The 18,349-nt window shown below is 45.0% G+C and overlaps 1 long non-coding RNA gene across 1 annotated transcript; it reads right to left on the minus strand.

Annotated features, from left to right (window-relative positions):
• Positions 1 to 15,097: 15,097 nt before the first annotated feature.
• LOC123074453 (uncharacterized) lies at positions 15,098 to 15,712 on the minus strand. Its single transcript, XR_006435968.1, has 2 exons — positions 15,610 to 15,712; positions 15,098 to 15,500 (listed from the first exon to the last, which is right to left on the minus strand). It is a non-coding gene; the product is annotated as an uncharacterized lncRNA (long non-coding RNA).
• Positions 15,713 to 18,349: the final 2,637 nt, after the last annotated feature.

Below are 18,349 nucleotides of genomic sequence, written 5' to 3' on the forward strand. Positions count from 1 at the left end.
AAGAGCGGCCTGGGGCGAACCGGCGCTAGATCGATCTCTGGGGCGACCTAGCTCCCAGCCACGCCCTCAGGCGCCGCCTCCCAACCCGCGGCAAATTCAAACGTAGTCATTCCCGCTCACAAAATAGACGCCATGGTTCGGCGATCATGCGGCCACAGTTCGGCGATCGAATGAAAAGTTCGGCGTATAAAAAGCAGAAAAGACGCGCGTGCGCATCAAACGGCGAGGTCGGCCTCCGGCGTCGGCGGAGTCGGCGTGCGCGGGCTTGGCGGGGTCTCTGTGCTTGGCGGCGTCGGCGTGGCTTCTGTGCTGCGGGGAGTCTCGGCGGCATCATCGCTCGGGCTAGGCGGGGGCGTGGGCGTGGGCGGCGTCCTCGAGGGAAGCTGGTTCAGGATGAGGCCACGCTCCGCCAAGTACCACGCCTTGAACGCCTCGTCGTTGCTCTGGAGCATGTCTGCCCCGCCCAGCAGGAAAGTCAGGTAGGTGTTTCCCTTCTTCGCGGCGACGTTGGTCCGGAGTAGGTCGAGCTTGGCGGCGCTGCTCGACATCAACGCCGACCACCCCGCGTCGGTCTTCTCTTCACGAAGGACTGCTCGGGTCTGTGCCTCGGCGAGGCAGTGCTCGATGGACTCCTGCACTCGAGCGGTGGCCGCGTCGGCGTGTTTCCCCTTCTTGGCACCTTTGTTGCCGTCCGGTCGCCCTTCTGACGCGCCCGGAGTTGGCGCGTCCAGCTTGTAGGTCTCCTTGGCCTTGTCGAGGGTGCGCCGGACTTCCGCCCACTTTCTCGCACTTGTCAATGCGCTTGTAAACGTGGAGGTACTTGAATTCGGCGTCGCTGTTGTTGGGGAACGTAATAATTTTAAAAATTTCCTACGCACACGCAAGATCATGGTGATGCATAGCAACGAGAGGGGAGAGTGTTGTCCACGTACCCTTGTAGACCGAAAGCGGAAGCGTTAACACAACGCGGTTGATGTAGTCGTACGTCTTCACGATCCGACCGATCAAGTACCGAACGCACGGCACCTCCGAGTTCAGCACACGTTCAGCTCGATGACGTCCCTCGAACTCCGATCCAGCCGAGTGTTGAGGGAGAGTTTTGTCAGCACGACGGCGTGGTGACGATGATGATGTTCTACCGACGCAGGGCTTCGCCTAAGCACCGCTACGATATTATCGAGGTGTAATATGGTGAGGGGGGCACCGCACACGGCTAAAAGATCGTTGATCAATTGTCTGTCTAGAAGGTGCCCCCTTGCCCTCGTATATAAAGGAGCAAGGGGGGTTCGGCCGGCCTAGAGGAGAGGCGCGCCAGGAGGAGTCCTACTCCTACCGGGAGTAGGACTCCCCCCCCCTTTTCCATGTTGGACTAGGAGAGAAAGGGGGAAGAGGTGGAGGGGAGGAAGGAAGGGGGGGGGGCGCCGCCCCCCTCTCCTTGTCCTATTCGGACTGGGGGGGAGGGGCGCGCGGCCCTGCCCTGGCCTCCTCTCCTCTCTTCCACCTAGGCCCACTAAGGCCCATTAAGTTACCGGGGGGTTCCGGTAACCTCCCGGTACTCCGGAAAAATCCCGATTTCACCCGGAACACTTCCGATGTCCAAACATAGGCTTCTAATATATCAATCTTTATGTCTCGACCATTTCGAGACTCCTCGTCATGTCCGTGATCACATCCGGGACTCCGAACAACCTTCAGTACATCAAAACATATAAACTAAAACATGTCTGATCATCACGTGAGATGGAGTAGTTTCAATGGTGAACATCACTATGTTGATCATATCTACTATATGATTCACGCTCGACCTTTCGGTCTCAGTGTTCCGAGGCAATATCTGCATATGCTAGGCTCGTCAAGTTTAACCTGAGTATTCCGCGTGTGCAACTGTTTTGCACCCGTTGTATTTGAACGTAGAGCCTATCACACCCGATCATCACGTGGTGTCTCAGCACGAAGAACTTTCGCAACGGTGCATACTCAGGGGGAACACTTTTATCTTGAAATTTTAGTGAAAGATCATCTTATAATGCTACCGTCAATCAAAGCAAGATAAGATGCATAAAAGATAAACATCACATGCAATCAATATAAGTGATATGATATGGCCATCATCATCTTGTGCTTGTGATCTCCATCTCCGAAGCACCGTCATGATCACCATCGTCACCGGCGCGACACCTTGATCTCCATCGTAGTATCGTTGTCGTCTCGCCAACTATTGCTTTTACGACTATCGCCACCGCTTAGTGATAAAGTAAAACAATTACATGGCGATTGCATTTCATACAATAAAGCGACAACCATATGGCTCCTGCCAGTTGCCGATAACTCGGTTACAAAACATGATCATCTCATACAATAAAATATAGCATCATGTCTTGACCATATCACATCACAACATGCCCTGCAAAAACAAGTTAGACGTCCTCTACTTTGTTGTTGCAAGTTTTACGTGGCTGCTACGGGCTTAGCAAGAACCATTCTTACCTATGCATCAAAACCACAACGATAGTTTGTCAAGTTGGTGCTGTTTTAACCTTCGCAAGGACCGGGCGTAGCCACACTCGGTTCAACTAAAGTGAGAGAGACAGACACCCGCCGGTCACCTTTAAGCATCAAGTGCTCGCAACGGTGAAACCAGTCTCGCGTAAGCGTACGCGTAATGTCGGTCCGGGCCGCTTCATCTCACAATACCGCTGAACCAAAATATGACATGCTGGTAAGCAGTATGACTTATATCGCCCACAACTCACTTGTGTTCTACTCGTGCATAACATCAACGCATAAAACCAGGCTCTGATGCCACTGTTGGGGAACGTAGTAATTTCAAAAATTTCCTACGCACACGCAAGATCATGGTGATGCATAGCAACGAGAGGGGAGAGTGTTGTCCACGTACCCTTGTAGACCGAAAGCGGAAGCGTTAACACAACGCGGTTGATGTAGTCGTACGTCTTCACGATCCGACCGATCAAGTACCGAACGCACGGCACCTCCGAGTTCAGCACACGTTCAGCTCGATGACGTCCCTCGAACTCCGATCCAGCCGAGTGTTGAGGGAGAGTTTTGTCAGCACGACGGCGTGGTGACGATGATGATGTTCTACCGACGCAGGGCTTCGCCTAAGCACCGCTATGATATTATCGAGGTGTAATATGGTGGAGGGGGGCACCGCACACGGCTAAAAGATCGTTGATCAATTGTCTGTCTAGAGGTGCCCCCTGTCCCCGTATATAAAGGAGCAAGGGGGGTTCGGCCGGCCTAGAGGAGAGGCGCGCCAGGAGGAGTCCTACTCCTACCGGGAGTAGGACTCCCCCCCCCTTTTCCATGTTGGACTAGGAGAGAAAGGGGGAAGAGGTGGAGGGGAGGAAGGAAGGGGGGGCGCCGCCCCCCTCTCCTGGGGGGAGGGGCGCGCGGCTGCCCTGGCCTCCTCTCCTCTCTTCCACCTAGGCCCACTAAGGCCCATTAAGTTACCGGGGGGTTCCGGTAACCTCCCGGTACTCCGGAAAAATCCCGATTTCACCCGGAACACTTCCGATGTCCAAACATAGGCTTCCAATATATCAATCTTTATGTCTCGACCATTTCGAGACTCCTCGTCATGTCCGTGATCACATCCGGGACTCCGAACAATCTTCGGTACATCAAAACATATAAACTCATAATATAACTGTCATCGTAACGTTAAGCGTGCGAACCCTACGGGTTCGAGAACTATGTTGACATGACCGAGACACCTCTCCGGTCAATAACCAATAGCGGAACCTGGATGCTCATATTGGTTCCCACATATTCTACGAAGATCTTTATCGGCCAGACCGCATAACAACATACGTTGTTCCCTTTGTCAATGGTATGTTACTTGCCCGAGATTCGATCGTCGGTATCTCGATACCTAGTTAAATCTCGTTACCGGCAAGTCTCTTTACTCGTTCCGTAATACATCATCCCGCAACTAACTCATTAGTCACAATGCTTGCAAGGCTTATAGTGATGTGTATTACTGAGTGGGCCCAGAGATACCTCTCCGACAATCGGAGTGACAAATCCTAATCTCGAAATACGCCAACCCAACAAGTACCTTTGGAGACACCTGTAGAGCACCTTTATAATCACCCAGTTACGTTGTGACGTTTGGCAGCACACAAAGTGTTCCTCCGGTAAACGGGAGTTGCATAATCTCATAGTCATAGGAACATGTATAAGTCATGAAGAAAGCAATAGCAACATACTAAACGATCGAGTGCTAAGCTAACGGAATGGGTCAAGTCAATCACATCATTCTCCTAATGATGTGATCCCGTTAATCAAATAACAACTCATGTCTATGGCTAGGAAACATAACCATCTTTGATCAATGAGCTAGTCAAGTAGAGGCATACTAGGACACTCTGTTTGTCTATGTATTCACACATGTATTATGTTTCCGGTTAATACAATTCTAGCATGAATAATAAACATTTATCATGATATAAGGAAATAAATAATAACTTTATTATTGCCTCTAGGGCATATTTCCGTCAGCCTCCCACTTGCACTAGAGTCAATAATCTAGATTACACAGTAATGATTCTTACACCCATGGAGTCTTGGTGCTGATCATGTTTTGCTCGTGGAAGAGGCTTAGTCAACGGGTCTGCAACATTCAGATCCGTGTGTATCTTGCAAATTTCTATGTCTCCCACCTGGACTAAATCCCGGATGGAATTGAAGCGTCTTTTGATGTGCTTGGTTCTCTTGTGAAATCTGGATTCCTTTGCTAAGGCAATTGCACCAGTATTGTCACAAAATATTTTCATTGGTCCCGATGCACTAGGTATGACACCTAGATCGGATATGAAATCCTTCATCCAGACTCCTTCATTTGCTGCTTCCGAAGCAGCTATGTACTGCGCTTCACACGTAGATCCCGCCACGACACTTTGCTTAGAACTGCACCAACTGACAGCTCCACCGTTCAATGTAAACACGTATCCGGTTTGCGATTTAGAATCGTCCGGATCAGTGTCAAACCTTGCATCAACGTAACCATTTACGATGAGCTCTTTGTCACCTCCATAAACGAGAAACATATCCTTAGTCCTTTTCAGGTATTTCAGGATGTTCTTGACCGCTGTCCAGTGATCCACTCCTGCATTACTTTGGTACCTCCCTGCTAAACTTATAGCAAGGCACACATCAGGTCTGGTACACAGCATTGCATACATGATAGAGCCTATGGCTGAAGCATAGGGAACATCTTTCATCTTCTCTCTATCTTCTGCAGTGGTCGGGCATTGAGTCTTACTCAATCTCACACCTTGTAGTACAGGCAAGAACCCTTTCTTTGCTTGATCCATTTTGAACTTCTTCAAAACTTTGTCAAGGTATGTGTTTTGTGAAAGTCCAATTAAGCGTCTTGATCTATCTCTATAGATCTTGAGGCCGAATATATATGCAGCTTCACCGAGGTCTTCATTGAAAAACTCTTATTCAAGTATCCCTTTATGCTATCCAGAAATTCTATATCATTTCCAATTAGCAATATGTCATCAACATATAATATGAGAAATGCTACAGTGCTCCCACTCACTTTCTTGTAAATACAGGCTTCTCCAAAAGTCTGTATAAAACCAAATGCTTTGATCACACTATCAAAGCGTTTATTCCAACTCCGAGAGGCTTGCACCAGTCCATAAATGGATCGCTGGAGCTTGCACACTTTGTTAGCTCCCTTTGGATCGACAAAACCTTCCGGTTGCATCATATACAACTCTTCTTCCAGAAATCCATTTAGGAATGCAGTTTTGACATCCATTTGCCAAATTTCATAATCATAAAATGCGGCAATTGCTAACATGATTCGGACAGACTTAAGCATCGCTACGGGTGAGAAGGTCTCATCGTAGTCAATCCCTTGAACTTGTCGAAAACCTTTCGCAACAAGTCGAGCTTTATAGACAGTAACATTACCGTCAGCGTCGGTCTTCTTCTTGAAGATCCATTTATTTTCAATGGCTTGCCGATCATCGGGCAAGTCAACCTAAGTCCATACTTTGTTCTCATACATGGATCCCATCTCGGATTTCATGGCCTCAAGCCATTTTCTGGAATTTGGGCTCACCATCGCTTCTTCATAGTTCGTAGGTTCGTCATGGTCTAGTAACATAACCTCCAGAACAGGATTACCGTACCACTCTGGTGCGGATCTTGATCTGGTTGACCTACGAGGTTCAGTAATAACTTGATCTGATGTTTCATGATCATTATCATTAACTTCCTCACTAATTGGTGTAGGTGTCGCAGAAACTGGTTTCTGTGATGATCTACTTTCTAATAAGGGAGCAGGTACAGTTACCTCATCAAGTTCTACTTTCCTCCCACTCACTTCTTTCGAGAGAAACTCCTTCTCTAGAAAGGATCCATTCTTAGCAACGAATGTCTTGCCTTCGGATCTGTGATAGAAGGTGTACCCAACAGTCTCCTTTGGGTATCCTATGAAGACACATTTCTCCGATTTAGGTTCAAGCTTATCAGGTTGAAGTTTCTTCACATAAGCATCGCAACCCAAACTTTAAGATACGAGAACTTTGGTTTCTTGCCAAACCATAGTTCATAAGGTGTCGTTTCAACGGATTTCGATGGTGCCCTATTTAGAGTGAATGCAGCCGTCTCTAAAGCATAACTCCAAAACGATAGCGGTAAATCAGTAAGAGACATCATAGATCGCACCATATCTAGTAAAGTACGATTACGACGTTCGGACACACCATTACGTTGTGGTGTTCCGGGTGGCGTGAGTTGCGAAACTATTCCGCATTGTTTCAAATGTAGGCCAAACTCGTAACTCAAATATTCTCCTCCACGATCTGATCGTAGAAACTTTATTTTCTTGTTACGATGATTTTCAACTTCGCTCTGAAATTCTTTGAACTTTTCAAATGTTTCAGACTTATGTTTCATTAAGTAGATATACCCATATCTGCTCAAATCATCTGTGAAGGTGAGAAAATAACGATATCCGCCACGAGCCTCAATATTCATCGGACCACATACATCTGTATGTATGATTTCCAACAAATTAGTTGCTCTCTCCATAGTACCGGAGAACGGTGTTTTAGTCATCTTGCCCATGAGACACGGTTCGCAAGTACCAAGTGATTCATAATCAAGTGATTCCAAAAGTCCATCAGTATGGAGTTTCTTCATGCGCTTTACACCGATATGACCTAAACGGCAGTGCCACAAATAAGTTGCACTATCATTATCAACTCTGCATCTTTTGGCTTCAATATTATGAATATGTGTATCACTACTATCGAGATTCAATAAAAATAGACCACTCTTCAAGGGTGCATGACCATAAAAGATAGTATTCATATAAATAGAACAACCATTATTCTCTGATTTAAATGAATAACCGTCTCGCATCAAACAAGATCCATATATAATGTTCATGCTTAACGCTGGCACCAAATAACAATTATTTAGGTCTAAAACTAATCCCGAAGGTAGATGTAGAGGTAGCGTGCTGACCGCGATCACATCGACTTTGGAACCATTTCCCATGCGCATCGTCACCTCGTCCTTAGCCAATCTTCGCTTACTCCGTAGCCCCTGTTTCGAGTTGCAAATATTAGCAACAGAACCAGTATCAAATACCCAGGTGCTACTGCGAGCATTAGTAAGGTACACATCAATAACATGTATATCACATATACCTTTGTTCACCTTGCCATCCTTCTTATCCGCCAAATACTTGGGGCAGTTCCGCTTCCAGTGACCAGTCTGCTTGCAGTAGAAGCACTCAGTCTCAGGCTTAGGTCCAGACTTGGGTTTCTTCTCCTGAACAGCAACTTGCTTGCTGTTCTTCTTGAAGTTCCCCTTCTTTTTCCCTTTGCCCTTTTTCTTGAAACTAGTGGTCTTATTGACCATCAACACTTGATGCTCCTTTTTGATTTCTACGTCCGCTGCCTTTAGCATTGCGAAGAGTTCGGGAATTGTCTTATTCATCCCTTGCATGTTATAGTTCATCACGAAGCTCTTGTAGCTTGGTGGCAGTGATTGAAGAATTCTGTCAATGACGCTATCATCCGGAAGATTAACTCCCAGTTGAATCAAGTGATTATTATACCCAGACATTTTGAGTATATGCTCACTGACAGAACTATTCTCTTCCATCTTGCAGCTGTAGAACTTATTGGAGACTTCATATCTCTCAATCCGGGCATTTGCTTGAAATATTAACTTCAACTCCTGGAACATCTCATATGCTCCATGACGTTCAAAACGTCGTTGAAGACCCGGTTCTAAGCCGTAAAGCATGGCACACTGAACTATCGAGTAGTCATCAGCTTTGCTCTGCCAGACGTTCATAACTTCTGGTGTTGCTCTTGCAGCAGGCCTGGCACCCAGCGGTGCTTCCAGGACGTAATTCTTCTGTGCAGCAATGAGGATAATCCTCAAGTTATGGACCCAGTCCGTGTAATTGCTACCATCATCTTTCAACTTTGCTTTCTCAAGGAACGCATTAAAATTCAACGGAACAACAGCACGGGCCATCTATCTACAATTAACATAGACAAGCAAGATACTATCAGGTACTAAGTTCATGATAAATTCAAGTTCAATTAATCATATTACTTAAGAACTCCCACTTAGATAGACATCCCTCTAATCCTCTAAGTGATCACGTGATCCATATCAACTAAACCATGTCCGATCATCACGTGAGATGGAGTAGTTTCAATGGTGAACATCACTATGTTGATCATATCTACTATATGATTCACGCTCGACCTTTCGGTCTCAGTGTTCCGAGGCCATATCTGCATATGCTAGGCTCGTCAAGTTTAACCTGAGTATTCCGCGTGTGCAACTGTTTTGCACCCGTTGTATTTGAACGTAGAGCCTATCACACCCGATCATCACGTGGTGTCTCAGCACGAAGAACTTTCGCAACGGTGCATACTCAGGGAGAACACTTTTATCTTGAAATTTTAGTGAAAGATCATCTTATAATGCTACCGTCAATCAAAGCAAGATAAGATGCATAAAAGATAAACATCACATGCAATCAATATAAGTGATATGATATGGCCATCATCATCTTGTGCTTGTGATCTCCATCTCCGAAGCACCTTCATGATCACCATCGTCACCGGCGCGACACCTTGATCTCCATCGTAGTATCGTTGTCGTCTCGCCAACTATTGCTTTTACGACTATCGCTACCGCTTAGTGATAAAGTAAAACAATTACATGGCGATTGCATTTCATACAATAAAGCGACAACCATATGGCTCCTGCCAGTTGCCGATAACTCGGTTACAAAACATGATCATCTCATACAATAAAATATAGCATCATGTCTTGACCATATCACATCACAACATGCCCTGCAAAAACAAGTTAGACGTCCTCTACTTTGTTGTTGCAAGTTTTACGTGGCTGCTACGGGCTTAGCAAGAACCATTCTTACCTACGCATCAAAACCACAACGATAGTTTGTCAAGTTGGTGCTGTTTTAACCTTCGCAAGGACCGGGCGTAGCCACACTCGGTTCAACTAAAGTGAGAGAGACAGACACCCGCCAGTCACCTTTAAGCATCAAGTGCTCGCAACGGTGAAACCAGTCTCGCGTAAGCGTACGCGTAATGTCGGTCCGGGCCGCTTCATCTCACAATACCGCTGAACCAAAATATGACATGCTGGTAAGCAGTATGACTTATATCGCCCACAACTCACTTGTGTTCTACTCGTGCATAACATCAACGCATAAAACCAGGCTCTGATGCCACTGTTGGGGAACGTAGTAATTTCAAAAAATTTCCTACGCACACGCAAGATCATGGTGATGCATAGCAACGAGAGGGGAGAGTGTTGTCCACGTACCCTCGTAGACCGAAAGCGGAAGCGTTAACACAACGCGGTTGATGTAGTCGTACGTCTTCACGATCCGACCGATCAAGTACCGAACGCACGGCACCTCCGAGTTCAGCACACGTTCAGCTCGATGACGTCCCTCGAACTCCGATCCAGCCGAGTGTTGAGGGAGAGTTTTGTCAGCACGACGGCGTGGTGACGATGATGATGTTCTACCGACGCAGGGCTTCGCCTAAGCACCGCTATGATATTATCGAGGTGTAATATGGTGGAGGGGGGCACCGCACACGGCTAAAAGATCGTTGATCAATTGTCTGTCTAGAGGTGCCCCCCTGTCCCCGTATATAAAGGAGCAAGGGGGGTTCGGCCGGCCTAGAGGAGAGGCGCGCCAGGAGGAGTCCTACTCCTACCGGGAGTAGGACTCCCCCCCCCCTTTTCCATGTTGGACTAGGAGAGAAAGGGGGAAGAGGTGGAGGGGAGGAAGGAAGGGGGGCGCCGCCCCCCTCTCCTGGGGGGAGGGGCGCGCGGCTGCCCTGGCCTCCTCTCCTCTCTTCCACCTAGGCCCACTAAGGCCCATTAAGTTACCGGGGGGTTCCGGTAACCTCCCGGTACTCCGGAAAAATCCCGATTTCACCCGGAACACTTCCGATGTCCAAACATAGGCTTCCAATATATCAATCTTTATGTCTCAACCATTTCGAGACTCCTCGTCATGTCCGTGATCACATCCGGGACTCCGAACAACCTTCGGTACATCAAAACATATAAACTCATAATATAACTGTCATCGTAACGTTAAGCGTGCGGACCCTACGGGTTCGAGAACTATGTAGACATGACCGAGACACCTCTCCGGTCAATAACCAATAGCGGAACTTGGATGCTCATATTGGTTCCCACATATTCTACGAAGATCTTTATCGGTCAGACCGCATAACAACATACGTTGTTCCCTTTATCAACGGTATGTTACTTGCCCGAGATTCGATCGTCGGTATCTCGATACCTAGTTAAATCTCGTTACCGGCAAGTCTCTTTAGTCGTTCCGTAATACATCATCCCGCAACTAACTCATTAGTCACAATGCTTGCAAGGCTTATAGTGATGTGTATTACTGAGTGGGCCCAGAGATACCTCTCCGACAATCGGAGTGACAAATCCTAATCTCGAAATACGCCAACCCAACAAGTACCTTTGGAGACACCTGTAGAGCACCTTTATAATCACCCAGTTACGTTGTGACGTTTGGTAGCACACAAAGTGTTCCTCCGGTAAACGGGAGTTCCATAATCTCATAGTCATAGGAACATGTATAAGTCATGAAGAAAGCAATAGCAACATACTAAACGATCGAGTGCTAAGCTAACGGAATGGGTCAAGTCAATCACATCATTCTCCTAATGATGTGATCCCGTTAATCAAATAACAACTCATGTCTATGGCTAGGAAACATAACCATCTTTGATCAACGAGCTAGTCAAGTAGAGGCATACTAGTGACACTCCGTTTGTTTATGTATTCACACATGTATTATGTTTCCGGTTAAAACAATTCTAGCATGAATAATAAACATTTATCATGATATAAGGAAATAAATAATAACTTTATTATTGCCTCTAGGGCATATTTCCTTCAGCCTTCGCCGGAACAGTCGCCGGCTCCTCCTCCTCCTCCTCCTCTTCGTCCTCCTCCTCCTGCTCCCCCTGCTCCTCCTCGCCGTAGACGTAGCCGAGCTCGCCATCCATGCCGCCGCTGAGATCCACCGTGTCATCCGGGTTGACGAACCCGGGAGACGCAGCGGCCGCGGCCGAACCTGCCGCGATGATGTCGTCCATGTCGGCCTCGGTCTCGTCGGTGTCACCGAGGTGCGAAAAGGGCAGCGCGCCACGGCAGAGTGGGGGCGTCGGGGAGGAAGCGTAGGCGGGCGGCGAGTAGTTGTATGGAGGGTACTGCACGCTGGCGAAGGCGGGTGAGGGCGTGCGCTGGGCAGGGTGTCCACGGGGGAAGGTGACGTTTGGGTTGAACCCACCGTGCGCGTCCCCGTCGGTGTAGCCCGGCGAGGGCGATCCCCATGGCTGCGGCGACGGAGAGACCGACGCCTTGCTGGCCCCAGGGAGCGTACTGGGCGTGGCTGCCGGGTGGATTCATCATCCCGCGCGAGTCGCCTCGGCCTCGGCTTCGTCCGTCGAAGCCGCAGCCGCAGCCGCGCGTGCCGCGTTGTCACGGGCCTTCTTAGCGATGGCCCTGTTCTGCCGGTCGGCGGTGACAGCCTCCCCTCGCTGAACTTCCGCCCTCCAATCGACGTTTGTCATGCCCGGGGGCTTGGACGACGGTGTCCTCGGCTTCGGCTGGGCGACGGAGGCGGTCGCGGTTGCCGCGGCGCGGGGGACGATGTACTTCTTCGGTGGCATGGCGGCCGGCTGGGAGGCGAGCGGGAGGTAGATTGGGGGGAGGAATGGAGAAAATGGGAGGGAAGTGGGGGAAAGCGGGAAGAAACGGTGGGAAGAGGCGCTCGACTCACCGCAGGGCGGACCCACACGCCCTTTTCGCTTGTGCCGGCGCCCCAGGCGCCCCCCAGTCCGCCGGCACCAGTTTCGGCCCGAGCCGGCGAAAAACGGGCTTCTGAGGTGCGACTGGGCCATTTTTTCGGCGCCGGCGCGGCAAAAACGCCTGGGGAGGGCTTGTTGGGGGCGCGGCTGGAGATGCTCTCAACTAAAACTCGGTAGGCGTTTGGTAGCCCTGCACGATGGTTGCGTATAAAGGGAATATTTTGCTTTGTACAGTATTTGCTTGCTCAGATTGCATCATATACCGCATGTTGTTAGGATGTGCTTGGTAGGGTGCATGAGGGCAAAATCACTCCCGGACCAGACTAAGAACATCTCTAGCAGATCTCTTAGGATGTGCTTGGTAGGGTGCATAAGGGCAAAAGTTTTCAATTCGACTCATTTTACTTGTTTGGTAGGGTGTATAGCCTCACCTAGGCTATGCCCATTTGATGCAAAAAAAGACCTTCAGCCACGCCCATCTCATGCACCAGAGAGGATGCATGGAGGCAGCCAAGCTCGCCCCGACCCTCATCCCCATCCACGAGACCACGTCCAGATATGTTTAAATTTCCAAAATAAATAATAGTTTCAAATTTTGTTTAAATTTTCAAAAATATTCAGAATTTAAAAAAAAATAAAAAAATCACAATCGAAAATGTTCAGAATTTCAGTTTTTAAAATTTTCAAAAAATGTTAAGAATTTTAAATTTTCTTTCAATTTTGAAAAAAAAAGTTCAAAATTTCAAGTTTTGTTTAGATTTTCAGAAGTGTTAAGAATTTCGAAATTTGTTTAAATTTTCAAAAATGTTAGAATTTCAAATTTTGTTTAAATTTTTAAAAACGCTCAAAATTTGTTTAAATTTTAAAAATGTTCAGAATTTCAATTTTGTTTAAATTTTCAAAAAATTCAGAATTTCAAAATTTGTTTAAATTTTGGAAAAATGTTCAGAATTTCAAATTTATATTAAATTTTTCAAAAATGCTCAGAATTTCAAAATATGTTTAAATTTTCAAAAAATGTTAAAAATGTTCAGAATTTCAAATTTTTATTAAATTTTCCAAAAATGCTCAGAATTTCAAAATATGTTGAAATTTTCAAAAAATGTTAAAAATGTTCAGAATTTCATATTTTTTTAAATTTTCAAAAAAGTTCAGAATTTCAAAATATGTTCAAATTTTCAAAAATTGTTCAGAATTTCAGAATTTATTTAAATTTTCAAAAAATGTTTCAAATTTTAAATTTTGTTTAAAATTTCAAAATATGTTTGATTTTTTGTTCACATTTTTTCAATTTTGTTCACCATTCAAAAAATTATTCGGAATTCGAAATAGTTCGGAATGTCTAAGCACATGCAGGCTGTAAAACAAAGTCTTAGGTCAGCATGTCTCAGCGCATACACCGCTGCCAAACAACAGCAAATGCATGGACTCACCATGTCTACACTCAGCATGTATCAGGGGAGAACAACTATGCTAGGCTCATACATGCTACCAAACACACCCTTAAAAGCTCCTCGCCTCGTTAAATTCCGGCAGATATATACGATGCGGCAAAAAACAGCCCGTCCAAATACCGTAAAAGTGGCCCGGACCGTAAAAGTTTTACGGGCGGCCCATAAACTGCCCACGTTTTCGCTATATATACCGGAGCGGATGCAATTTAGGGTTCGCATCCGATATTTCTCCTTTCCTCCTCCGCCACAAATCGCTTCCTCATTTTTTTTACGAATTTACTGCTCATGAGGGTGTAGGGGCACCCGAAAACTGTTACACCTTTCTCTTCTATCATTTGGTTCTGCTATCAACTGCGATGACCATGCCAATAACTTGATATAGACCACATTGGACAAAGCATCGAGAAGTCGAGAACATTGTGTACAGAGAACCCTTTGAGTGATGAAAGGGGCATGTTATTCGTTCATGCCAATCAATCTCATTATTCCATTGTTTGGGTCATTGCTCATCTCCTTGACTATTGATCCTTAGTTTTTTTCTTTGGGTGGACATAACTGATTGTGCAAGGTAACTTCATTTCTGTTTTTCTATTGCACATAATATGTTTGTCGATTGGAGAGATGATCATCTCATTACCCATCCTTTCATAAGTTATTCTTTTTCATTTGACATAGTCACTCTTATTCTTAGGAGTTCCACCTGAAAGAAGTTGCCATCCTTACTTATCAACGATGGTTGTGCCTCAATGAATTTACCGGAGTTTCAGTATATTCATTGTTTGTAAAAAAATGTTTGTTAACCTTGCAATTCATTGAGGTTTAATTCTAGCATCATGGGTAGTTTACCTATATATGTCTTGCACGAATGATGAGTAACCGGACAAGTGAAGGCGATTCATGTTCTACCGCCAGCCTAATACTAGGATATTCATGAGTCATGACACTCACGTTGTACACCTACTTCAAACCGGTCATCATGAGCTGAAATATGCTCGATGATAGACCAAAAGTTCATAGAGTATCAAACACATGTGATATGGCTACACAATTACCAAGTCTTTTGCTCACTGTTATATCTCCTACCACCAATATGTGGAATAGGGACGACCGCCTATTGGTTACAAAAATGTTCTTTTGCAACTTGTTAGTCATAGTAGTAGCAGTCAGTGTCATGGAGCAGCTGCTTCACTGGTGTTTATGTTAGTATTTGTGATTTTGTGCTTGTAGCAATTGAAGATAAATCTGTGCAAGCACATTGTATCGAATAATACATATACTTCCTTATCACGGGTACAGTTATACTCTCATCCACTATTATCACGTGCATGCGCACATGCTTGATTACTACTACTAGTATATAGAGGCATGAAAAGCAGCAGACTCACATAGACGCATGCAGAACCAGTGGAATGAGCGCTCACGCTGATTCCGCTAATCGTCGGGACAAAGGGGAGAGTGAACTCACATGCCACAGGTGTGGCCGTCAAGGAAGAGTGGCGGTGGCGAGCGGGGCTTCCGCCGTCAGACATTGGCAGCACTCGACGTGGTAGGTGCAGCATGCGGGAACCGACGCCACGCCCACATGCCTTCCCTGCACCTTCGCCGATGCAGCCATCATCAAGAACAGCCAGACCTGCACGAGGAGGAAAACCAGGAAGTCACGGAGGTGACCGATCGCCATGGGTCGGTTGTTGTTGGCTAACACAGATAATGCGAGATGGAAAGAGAGCACAATTTCCTACTTGCTGGGGAGATACTTTTCTGTTGTCACATTAGGTTTGAAGGAATGTTATGTCTGTATATATAGAGCAATGCATGGGTGCATGTAGATTATGTTTATGTTTGTCATTAAATCAACGCATAATTGGAGGATTTAGGTGCAATAACCGGCATACATGCAAAACGCGTGTGATAACAGGCAGTTTCCAAACACGAGAGATCCACACGGCAGTGCTTGCTTGCCACCACCAGATTCGTATGATAGTTAGAAAGTAATGCTCATTAGAACATCTTCAACACCATCCCTATAATAACTAGTCGTAGACACGTGCATTTACATGGGCTAGAAAATTTGAAAATGAAACAGTTAGATTTTTATGAAATTTATTAAATTGAGAATGAGAAGGATACAAATACGCACTATGCAAGAATTATCCGCATGCACATGATCCAGGTACACGGACGTTGCAACTAGCGGGTAGTGCTCTACCATTTGGTATAGGGTCATACCCAATAGAAATAAAGTAAAAATATTTTTCAGAAGGATCGAAATACATACGAACGATTGACATATATCTTGGGAGGTCCATTAGATGGAACCCACTTGGACCTAGTATCCATCAGAAGTTGAAATGTTTTCTCTGGTTATCACCCTAACGTATCAACAGCCCGCAATAGGATCATTTTTCATGTTTCAACATTGGGGCACTTTTCAAAGCACTCATGCAGGACCGTTTGCATTCATATTTATAAATGTAAATCCACAGAGCTTTGGTCCATCCGGGTTAACAAATAAGAACCGTGTACCGAGGTAGAACATGTGTGCTTATATACAACAATTCTTTAGAGGAGCATACACATGATAAATAATAACTTAATAAACAGAATACCCTTTGTTACTCTGATTATTTTTACATATTATATGTGAAATGATGAGATGATAGAAAGCTTAAGAAGACAAAGATATGATTTAGCAACCTCAAACCGAACTAAGCTGCATATTCATATTATACATGGTTTCGGAGGATTTATCCTTTGTCAACTTTGTCATGAGAAAAACTATCTGGTAAGAACAAAGAAAATATAAGAAAGAGTAAGCCTACAAAAATAGAGAAAGAATATAATACTTCTAGTTCTAGGAATATATTACACAACTGAACATGTAGTAGTCTAAATCAAGTTGGTGTTGAAAGCATACCATTCTCTCCTAAACCACCATGTATCCCTATCTCAATCAACTAACTAAATTCCACCATGTCAATGACCAAAGTAAAATGCAAAGTTAGGACAAATAGGGCACTAGAAATGAAATTAATGTAAACAACATAGACACCACAAGTCAACTATTTGGAGGCGGAACCTATACAATCTAAAAGCTCCTGTAGTTACAAAGAAGAATCAGATCATTAGCAAGCATGAAGGCAGCACTATGCGATAAACTGTAATAATAACTAAACATCGGAGAACACTTGAGTAACTCTCAAGACATCAAAAGAGGATGAGGTCCGGCTGAAACTTAAAAATGTTTATAGAATGTTATAGAACACTTGAGTAACCCTGCGTTGCTCCAAAATTTTGCAGAACCATTTTCTTTTAAGAGGTGTGCAATTTGGATATATTTATAGGCAATAACTCGAATATTGCTTGAGCTAAAAAAAAAGACCTCAAACTCAACTACAAAGCTGCAATTTTATACTCCATGTGGTTTCAGAGCATTTACCCTTTGGCAATTTAGTCATGAGCATAATTCCATAGCGAAGAAGAAAGCTGGGAGTAAGCCCCTAAAAATAGACAGATAAATAGTACTTTTCAGAATATCTTATATTATTATCTTACATAGTTAAGCAGTTGTAGTAGCATAAATAGCACTCTTGTCAATGACCCTGGACAGCTTACCATTCTAATCACCCAAAGGAGACTACAAAATAGATAACACAAAAATAACGTAGTTCATAGTTAGTTTCTAGAATCTTGCACCACAAACCACATGTACGTGTTCTCTATACTCTTCCAATGAAGAAATCCTGACCCTATATCCTTCAAAATGTCCATTCTTATTCATTAGGCACACATAAGTACACTACAGATAAACCACAGATTCAATTAGATTTAATTTTATTTCTTTGTCCATACTTTCACTTTTGTTTTACTACTTGAAAAAACATTTGAGTGGTAAATAGCTTTTCAGATTTCTAAGCATTATGTTGCACCCGTTGCAACACATGGGCATATGTGCTAGTGCCTTCCAAAGGAAGTTGAATCCTGCTTAAATGAGTCAAGTAGAGACATATGATTCTCTAGTCCATGATATACTAAGTAGATACTAGAACATTGGCACGGTCTTTTAAGTTGACACTTTGATCATTCTCCATTTACTATTATCTATAGATGAGAATTAGCAAATCCATTACTTATTGTGCTCTCCAGTCCCTCACTTGTCAAAGTCATTGTGCGCAGCTCATGTGGTGAACACTTGGATCAAATCGGGTGAGTCCCACACAAGAAAAACAAGAAAATGAGTAATGCACATGGTTTAAATAGCGCGGGCTATAGACTATAGCGTTTAGAATAGATCCTGCACTAAGGATATTTGCTCCAAATATATGAAGAAACATTTTAAATAGCGCGCTAGCGTTTAGAAGAGATTCTCCGCTAAGAGGCTTTTTGGTAATGCATAACCATATTTAGAGTCAAAGGATGGGGCCTCGACGCGTATTTGAATCTGAGCATCCGACAACAATGGCCTACACAAGACGACACCAC

The sequence above is a fragment of the Triticum aestivum genome, chromosome 3D (assembly GCF_018294505.1).
Source record: "Triticum aestivum cultivar Chinese Spring chromosome 3D, IWGSC CS RefSeq v2.1, whole genome shotgun sequence".
NCBI lineage: Eukaryota > Viridiplantae > Streptophyta > Magnoliopsida > Poales > Poaceae > Triticum > Triticum aestivum.